The 9676-nt window shown below is 40.3% G+C and overlaps 1 pseudogene; it reads left to right on the top strand.

Moving 5' to 3' along the window:
* Window positions 1-3735: 3735 nt before the first annotated feature.
* On the top strand, window positions 3736-8484 carry LOC114043664 (annotated as a pseudogene).
* The last annotated feature ends 1192 nt before the right edge of the window (window positions 8485-9676 follow it).

The following is a 9676-nucleotide window of genomic DNA, read 5'->3' as shown; positions in this document are numbered from 1 at the left end:
TCAGCTTCAGCTGTGTGGCCTTGAGCAAGCCACTTAACCTTTGTTTGCCTCAATTTCCCCAACTGTAAAATGGGGATAATAATATGAAACTAAGTGAGATAATATTTGTAAAGTTCTTTGCACAGTGCCCATAACATAGTAGGTTCTTAATAAATCTTTGCTCATTAAATTAATTAATGGATACTTGTTTCCCTCCTTCATGGAGTTTACAAATAGTAGGAAGATAAGATAACTAGAATGTGTTAGTATTAACTGCTAAGTATATAAAAGAATTGCAAAACAAAGTGCCACGCGAGGTTCAAGGGGGAAAGGTCATTATTAATGCTCAGTTCAGAGAATGTTTCCTGAAAAGGATAACATTTGAGTTGTGCTTTAAAGGATAGAAGTAATTCAACAGGAAAAGAGAAGACCGGAAGACCTTTCAGCTTTCAGGAACTAAAGCATGGAGGTTAGGTGAGAAAGAATAAGGCATATACAAGGTACAGAAAGTATCTAGTTTGGCTAGAGCATCAAACACATGTAGGAGAGGAATGTGAGATGTGCCTAGAAGGTAGGGTGCCACCAGCCTATGGAAGGCCTTGAATATTAGTAAGAAACTTTTGTCCTTTGCTCTGTGGATAGCCACTGAAGATGTGTTAGCAGAGGAGTGACAAGATTGGATATGTGATTAAGAAGGATAAATCTGTTTGTGGCATGCAGCAGAAGAGACAGGCAGAGACAGAAAAGAGGAGGAGGAGCAGCAGAAGGAGGAGGAGGAGGAGGGAGAGGGAAGGAGAGGGAGAGACAGAGACAGAGACAGGGGAGGGGGCGCAGAGGCACAGGTGTGAGCTAACTATGTTGGGATGATATCTAAAACAAGTAAAACAAAAGGAAGGGGTGAAAATAGGGATATACTGGGAAAGAGGGGAAAGGAGAGGTAGAGTAGGATAAATTATCTCACATAAAAGAACTTTCCAGTGCAGGGCAGTATTGAAGGGGTGGCAGGTAATGCTTGAACCTTTCTCTTATCCAAATTGGCTCAAAGAGGGAATAACATAACAAAAACACTCATACCCAACTGGGTGTGCAAATCTATCTTACCCTATAACAAAGCAGAAGGGGAGGAGGATAACCAAAGGAGGAGCTGCTAGAAGGGAGGGTGGATTGTGGGAGGTAGTGGTCAGAAACAAAACACTTCTGAGGAGGGATAAGGCTGAGAGAGGCAGAGACAGAGAGAATGCACGATAGGAGACAAGGGAGGATAAAGGAGGTGCTCTACTGAAAACCTATTACATATTTCATACAGTGCTTACCTCACTTTCTGCAAGTGCTAAAAGCAGGGCAAAGGGCAAATTCCCTAGGACTTGCCGTGTATGGTGTTTGTATTCCAGCAATGACTAACGGACTGCTACTTGTACTCTGAGCACAGGCTCCTGCCTGCAAAAGAAGGAAAAGGCACTGAAGAGTAAATGAATGCCTCTTCAGGTTCCAGGTTATCTGGAACAATGAAGCGTTTCTTTTTTAAATGAGAGAATTTTCAAGAATAAAATTCTGAAGATACAAAGAAAAAGAATTCTAATATGGAAGAAAAATCTGAGTTAGCTGAAGAGACTGATATGAATGCACAGAGAACTCACCAACAAACAGTGGAAGCCAGAAAAATTAATATAATCTAAGGCTGCAATGAGAAATTGTGTTGTTGTGGTTGCGATTTGCCCTTCATTATCAAAAAGGACCATGATATCAAGGAGATGATGACATGATTTGCGGTTGACTTTGATTTGAGTGAGAGAGGGCTGCGCAAAGCCACCAGCCTCACTTTCTCCTCCCGAACCATCTGGGTCCAATGGCCAGATATCAATCAGGATGACTGGAGATGGCCTAGGAAGCAGTGGGAGACCTTGGCCCTTTTAAGCTAAGGTCTTTTCATGTTTTCACTTTGAGTGAGGCAACACCCATTCAGTGAGTAGGCCTTTTTAAGGAGTGAGTCAAGGGATGGCCCCTTTAATTAAAAAAAAAAATCAAACCAGGAAGGCAGGTACCTATTGTTATCCAATGCATGAGATCCAGAGTGAATTGGGTTTCAGTGTAGCCAGCAAACCTCAAAGTCAACAAAATTTACCTTTGGGAGAGGAGAGGAGAGGAGAGGAGAGGAGGAGCTGAGATGCCCAACTGGAACTGGTCAACTGGGTCCCCATTCAGGCAGCTCAGACTACTCACAGGTTGTGGTTTGTCCTTTGTTCTCAAAGAGGACTATGACATCAGGGAGTTAATGACATGACTTGCAATTGACTTTGATTTGAGTGAGGGAGAGCTGTGCAAAGTCACCGGCGTCACTTTTTCCTCCAGAGCCATCTGGGTCCAGTGGCCAGATATCAATCAGGATGACTGGAGATGCCCCAGAGCAATGAGAAATATCAAATCAAAGAAAGGTGATAATCCTTATGTGCTCTGCCATTGCTGGATCACATCTAGAGTATTCATTCTGTATGCCACAATTTAGGAAGGGCTTTGATAAGCTGGAGCACTTCCATAGAAGGACAACCTCAATCTAATTAACTCCCATGACCTCCTCCATTCTACCTTAGCTATCCACACACAAGGGCTCATTCTTGATCTTTCCATCACCCACAAACGTCCCACTTTTAAGATTAAAAAAACCCTAAACCTCCTTTATCTGATCATAATTTATCACTCCATCTTTCCTCATACCTTACTTCTCCTTTCTGTGTCCTCACCATGACCTTCAGTCTCTCTTCCCCTCGGTTCTTTCCCAGTGCATCATCCTTACTGTCTATACACTCTTCTTTTTCCAATCTTGATCCCTTAGTGAAACAATTCAACTCTATGCCATTGTCTACTTTTTAATCCCTTTCTCCTTTGTCTTATCATCACTCACAGTTTGCCAAACCCCAATCCTGAATCACTTCTATCATCGACCTCCTCTGTTCCTACTCCCTTAATCCTGAAAAAGCTGGAGGAAATCACACATCTGTGATGTAATCTACTATAAATTTATGTTATCCAACCTCAAGTGAGACCTCACTGCAACAGAGCAATCTTTTCACTCCTCCCTAATCAGTTTTTTATTCTACTCACCAAAGTGGATGTTCTAGACCTTCTCTCCTCCCCTTAAATCTCCCACAGCAGTTCAGATTCCTTAAGAGTCTGGCCCAGTTGTATTCTTGTTACAAAGGCTCAGATTCTTAAAATCTGACCAACAGCGCAGATTTTTAAAATCTTTCCCACCTCAATCAGTGTTTTAATAAACCTTGCCTCTGACTGAAAGAAGGCTTAAGTCGAATTCTTTTGAGGCAAGACTTGCATCTTCTGCCCTTGAATTTCAGGGTTCCCAGCACCCCTAGAACTCAACATACAGTTCCCTGACTAGGAAAACTGCCTAATCTCAAGCTCTTCTCTAGCCAAGACTGGAAGCCATGGGGAGAGAGGAAAGTGATCTCATCAAGGCAGTACAAAATAAAAAGCCAGCCAGCCTCTGAACTTGGGGTATGATTGCACTCAGTGGTCTCTAGGGGAGTAGAAGATTACCTAAGAGTAAATGTGTTTGTCCTATTCTCCTCATCTAGTCTGTGAACACTGAGAGAAGAAATTACTATACTTCTGTGGCCCATATTGCTATGTTCTGAGAAAAGAAAACCAACTGGTGCTACAACTGGTGCTTCAGTGGAAAGGTTACTGGAATACATTGGAGAGAAGACCTATGTCTTCTTATGTTTGAGTCTCAACTCTGCCATTGTGAGATCTTTGGCAAGCCAAAGGTCTTTCTCTTGAATTCTTCATTTATGAAAAGGTAATTAATAAAGCATATCCTGCTCCTACATTATAGGGTTGTATGGATCAAATTAAAATCAGAAAGTTCCTCTCTAAATATCATGTATAAGTATGTGCTACTGCTGAAATAGCCACACACAAAAACAATCCTTTCTCAACAGGAATTATTGCTGGGGAGCAATTCCATACTAAGTGTGGTTAATACCTATTTTTGGTCTCTTTTGGAGAAGCCAGAGGGACATTTTAATAACTTACCTTCAGAATCTCTTCAAGCAAAAATAGGAAAACCTATCCAAATATTTCCAGTAACTTCAACAAATGAAGTTTTCCAAAAAGACCACTGAGCTTTGAGAGGTGTTCTGAAAACTGATGAGAAGCTGTGTTATTAAGAGCAGGACTGGTTTGGCTTAGTTCCCTTTCCTACCTTTTCCATTTAAGAGTACCTTATTTGCTAAGTAGTATCATAAAAAGCTAAGGAAGTGTAGAGGCAGTGTAAGGATGCCATCGTCTAAATCAAAGCTATCTATAGTCATATGAAAAAATGCTCTAAATCAGTACTGATTAGAGAAATGCAAATTAAAACACCTCTGAGGTACCATATCATACCTATCAGATTGGCTAATATGACAAAAAAGTAAAATGATGGATGTTGGAGGGGATGTGGGAAAACTGGAACACTAATGCAAGAAGGTTGGTGTACCTGTGAGCTGATGCAACCATTTTGGGGAGTGGTTTGGAATTTATAGCCCGAAGGGCTATAAAACTGTACATACCCATTGATCCAGCAATACCACTGCTAGGTCTATCTCCCAAAGATATAAAAAGGGGAAAGGACCTATTTGTACAAAGATATTTATAGCATCTCTTTTTGTGGTGGCCAAGAACTGGACATCAAAGGGATGCCCATCAATTGGGGAATGGCTAAACAAGCTGTGGTATATGATTGTGATGGAATATGATTGTGCTATAAGAAATGATAAGCAAGATGTTCTCAGAAAAACCTGGAAAGATTTATATGAACTGATGGAAAGTAAAGTGAACAGAACCAGGGGAATGTTGTACATGGTAATAATAATATTGTTCAACGAAGAACTGATAATGACTTAGCTATTCTCAGCAATACAACGATCCAAGACAATTCCAAAGGACTAATGATGAAGCATACTATCTGCCTCCAGAAAAAGAACTGATATTGTTTGAATACAGACTCAAGCATGCTATTTTTTTACTTTCTCTCTTTCATTCTTTTTCTTTCACTTGGGTCTTATACATAGTGACTAATATGGAAATGATTTACATGATTGCACATGTATAACTTATATCTGATTGCTTACCATCTCAGGAAGAGGGGAGGGGAAAGAGGGAGAGAGAGAGAGATTTTGGAACTCAAACTTTTAAAAAAATGTTAAAAAATTGTTTTAACATGTAATTGGGGAAAAATAAAATATATTAAAAAATAAAAACTAGCAGAATAAAAAAATCTCCCACAGCATGTCTTCTCATGAGGACTTCACCTCATACTTTGCAGAGAAAATAAAGGCCATTTTATAGGAACTAACTCTTTTCCCCCTCCTCATCTCATTACGCTTCTATTTCAGCTCAACTTTCTTCCTTTACTACAGTCTCTAATAATGAGACTTCTTGCCAAGACCAACCCTTCTACATGTATCTTGAACCCATACTGTCTTGTCTTCTCCAGTATATATTGCCCCCATTGACATCCCTTCCATCTCTAATCTACAATCTTTCTCTAGCCTTCCCTACAGACTACTACCATGCCCAAGTTTCTTCTATCCTTGAATAAAAAAGAAAAGAAAAACCTGCATTAGATCTTGCCATCCCCACTAGTTATGATCCTATAGCTCTTCTTCCTTCCTCAATCAAATTCCTTGAAAAAGTCATCTGCTCTTGATCCCTTCCCTACCTCTCCTCTCAAGCCTCTCTACTCTGGTTTTTGACCCATCACTCAAATGTAGTTGTTTTCTCTAGACACCAAAGATCTCTTTATTGCCAAATCCAATGCTCTTTTCCCAATCCCCATCATTCTTGACCTCTACAGTATTTAACACTACTTATTGATCACTGTCTCCTACATATTCCATCCTTTCTGTATTTTCCTGAAACTACTCTCTTCATTCTCCTCCTACCTATCTGACTGCTCTTTCTCAGTCTCTTTTATTGGATCTTAATTTGTGTCAGACCTGCTAACTGTGGCTATGCCTCAAGGCTCTTGTGCTGAACACACTTCCCTTTTCACCAGTTCCACATCACTAACTGTCTGTTCAAACTGTATCTCTTGTAAACATCTCAATCTCATCATGTCCAAAATAGAGCTCACTGCCTTTTTCTCTGATTCCACCCATCTTACAAACATCCCTATGACGATTAAGGACACCACCATCCTTTCAGTCACCCAATGTCACAACCACAGTTTCTCCTTGCCTCTTCATTCTCACTTTCCTCTCTCAGTTCTGCTTCTGACTCTCTGGACTTCGACACCATACCTCGGCTGCTTTCCCACTCTGAAAGTTCCCTCTACCCTGTGGCTTTCTCACCCTGGAATACTTTTCTTGTGGCCCCTTCTCCCATTGATGAGTTCCTTCTATGACCTTCATTTTGAAGAAGGGCCCAGGTCTCCAGATTTTACCACCACGCTCCTCTGTGGACACTTCCCTTCCTTCCTCCCCCCAGCTTTTCAGCTCCCTTTTATGTATTGTCTCCTCCCATGAGACTCTAAACTCTTTTGAGGACAGGGACTGCCTTTCTTTTTGCTATTTGTATCCCCAGCACTTAGCCTAATATTTGGTACATAATAAGTGCTTAATAAATACTCATTGACTTGACTTGAATCACCCTACATAACCAAACATTTGCAAAATCTTTTTTTATTTCTATTCACATGACATATCTCAGGTATACCCTGCTTTTCTCCACTCAGACACCATCCTAGTGTAGGACCTCATTACCTCTCATCTAGACTTTAGCCAGAGTCTCCTAACTGATCTCTCTGCCACAAGTGTCTCCCCACTCCACTCCATCTTCCACAAAGCTACCAGAGTGATTTCTCTATAATGCGCTCCACTACTCCACAAAATCCAATGATTGCCTATTGTTTCTAGGATAAAATATAAACTCTGCTCCATGACATTTAAAGCTCATTACAACCTGATCCCTTCCTATCTTTATAGGCAGCTTACAAATTATTCTCCTCGATATTCTCTATAGTCCCATCGTGCTGGCCTCCTTGTAGTCCCTCACATGGTACTATCTGTGTGCCTTTGCACTGACTGTCCCCAATGCCTAGAATGCTTTCCCTCCTCACCTCAGCCTCCCTGGTTTTTTTCTAGACTCAGCTTAAGCGTCACCGTCGCATGAGCCTTTCTTAATTCCACCTAGCTCTAGCTGCTACCACCCTCCCCTCCAAAGTTACTTTTGATTTGATTTAGATATGCCTGGTATATACCTATATATATACAAGATGTAATGAAGGTTGGGACTGTTTTGGTTTTGACTTCATGTATCTAGCATTTTGCACAGTGCTTGGTATATGACAGCTATTTAACAAATATCTATCCACTAACTGATCATGTCAATACATACCAAGGTCCCCCATTCCTTATTTTAGAATAATTTTTAAAAATGAAATTTTGGGGGGCAGCTAGGTGGCACAGTGGATAGAGCACTGGCCCTGGAGTCAGGAGGACCTGAGTTCAAATCTGGCCTCACACTTGACACTTACTAACTGTGTGACCAAGTCACTTAACCCCAGCTGCCTCATCAAAAAGAAAGAAAAAAATGATATTTTTTCAGTGTTTTTGTCTAAGATCCTTGGTCTCATTTGAGTGAAAGATCTAATTGGTTTTCCCTTGAATAAAGGAAAATGCTTAAGAGGTGATGTCCTGATATAAAGTCCTTTTTGCTTTATCCTTATCAAAGGCCCAACCAGTTTCCAAAGCGACAGATCAGGAAAGAATTCTCCCTGAAATTGATTAGGGTATTGATCATTCTAAAAGGCAATCAAAAGAAGTAACTCAAGTTTACCTTTGCCCAGGTTAAAAGGAGATTAGTTGGGGGAATGGTTAAAAAACGTATTGAATGGTTTTAGGGAAATGATTCTTTAGGCTGTATCAAAAATTAAGTTGCTACTAACCTATTTGATGAATCAGATACTGATATCTAAACTTTGTCCACTTGTTTAATCTTTTTATTTGCTTACTTATTTTTAAATTTATTTTTAACTTTAATTTTTTAAAAATTTTGAGTACAAAATTCTTTCTCTCTCTCTCACCTCTCCACTACTTATTGAAAAGGTAAGGCGGTCCCTAGCCCCGAGCTTCAGCCTCCTGCTGAGGCCATGGACTGCTCCCGTCGCATCGGCATGCACCAGGCACACTCCCTGGTCCGCCAGCTGAAGGCCAAGCGGCGGAGGCCGGACCTGGAAGAGATTCACCCGGCCCCAGCCAGACCCGACCTGCCCGGAGGCAGCCACCACCGCTGCCTGACCTGCGGGAGATACTTCATTGATAAAGCCAGCCTGAAGTCATTTGAAGTCCAAAGATCACAAAAAAAAGGCTGAAGCAACTGACAGTAGAACCCTATAGTCAGGAAGAAGCAGAGCATGCAGCAGGCATGGGCTTTTATGTGCCCCCCAGGTGGTTGGCAGTGCCCACAGATGTATCCACTGAGACATCTGATATGGAGGTGGCCAGCTGATGCTGCCCAAAGGCAGAGGAAGCCACTATTGGATAGCCATGCTAAGCTGGGATGGCCGGACTGTCTCTCTCCCCCAACACCAGAGCAGAATCTTCTTACTCTTTCCCAATAAAAGAACTGAGCTGCTAAAAAAGAAAGATAAGCAATAGGATATCAGTTATACATGTGAGGTCATGCAAAATATATTTCTATGTTAGCCATGTTGCAAAACAACAACAATGAAAACCAAGAAACATAAAGAAAGTGGGGAAAAAAAAGTATGCTTCAATCTGCACTTGAGAGTTCATCAGTTCTCTCTCTGGAGGTAGATAACATTTTTCAACATGGATCCTTTGGAATTGTCTTGGATCATTGTATTCATCAGAATAGCTAAATCTTCCATAGTTGATTACTGTTACAATATTGCTGTTATGTACAATGTTATAGTTCTGCTCACTTCACTTTGCATCGGTTCATATAAGTCTTCCTAGGTTTTTCTGAATCCTGATTGTCATTTGTGATACTACAATAGTATTCCATTGCAATCATATGCCACAACTTGTTAAGCCATTCTCTAATTGATGGAGATCCTCCTCAATTTCCAATTTCAATTTCTTTGTCACCATAAAAAGAAATGCTATAAATATTTTTGTACATATAGGTCTTTTTCTCTTTTCTTTGATCTCTTTGGGATGCAGTCCTTAGAGTAGTATTGCTGGATCAGAAAATACGCACGGTTTTATGGCCCTTTGGGCTTAGTTCCAATTGTTCTCCAGAATAGTTGCACCAGTTCACACCATCACCAACAGTACATTATTGTTTCTATTTTTCCACATCCTCTTCAGCATTTATCATTTTCCTTTTCTGCCATGTTAGTCAACTTGATAGGTTGTTTTAATTTGCATTTCTCTGATCAATAGTAATTTTGAACATTTTTTCATATGACTATAGATAGCTTTGATTTCTTCATCTGAAAACTGCCTGTTCATATCCTTTGATCATTTATCAATTGGGGAATGGCTCTTATTTTTTATAAATTTGACTCAGTTCCCTATATATTTAAGAAATAAAGCTTTTATCAGAGAAATTTGCTATAAAAATTTTTTCTTCATTTCCTGCTTTCCTTCTAATTTAATTTAATGTAATCAAAAGTATCCAATTTACTTCCCATTATCCTCTCTATTTCTTGTTTGATCATAAACTCTTCTCTTAT

The sequence above is a fragment of the Vombatus ursinus genome, unplaced genomic scaffold (assembly GCF_900497805.2).
Source record: "Vombatus ursinus unplaced genomic scaffold, bare-nosed wombat genome assembly UNPS02014770.1, whole genome shotgun sequence".
NCBI classification, from domain to species: Eukaryota; Metazoa; Chordata; class Mammalia; order Diprotodontia; family Vombatidae; genus Vombatus; species Vombatus ursinus.
Note: the sequence above shows the minus strand (reverse complement) of the source record. Positions and strands in the feature narration are given on the sequence as shown.